A 301-nucleotide genomic window follows, 5' to 3' on the forward strand; every position below is an offset into this window, starting at 1 on the left:
TAACAAACGCAAGTGTCAAGTGGAACAGAGAGACTAAAGTGCTGATTATGCATCCAGTACGGTTTCATATTCTTTCCTTGCATTCATTGTGCATCACATCGATGTAGTAGTGACAAATAGCGTGAACTAAGTATCTACTTTATATTGCATAATATACATAAACTTTTTGCGTACAATGTCGAGTTCAATATTTGAGTGTTTTTTCACAATTGTTATACTAACACTAAGTGACCTACAGATACTTACAGAACGAATGTTGTAAGAAATTCGAACATAGAACATGGGACATAGAACACAGGAC

The sequence above is a fragment of the Plasmopara halstedii genome (genome assembly GCF_900000015.1).
Source record: "Plasmopara halstedii genome assembly, contig: Scaffold_555, whole genome shotgun sequence".
NCBI classification, from domain to species: Eukaryota; Oomycota; class Peronosporomycetes; order Peronosporales; family Peronosporaceae; genus Plasmopara; species Plasmopara halstedii.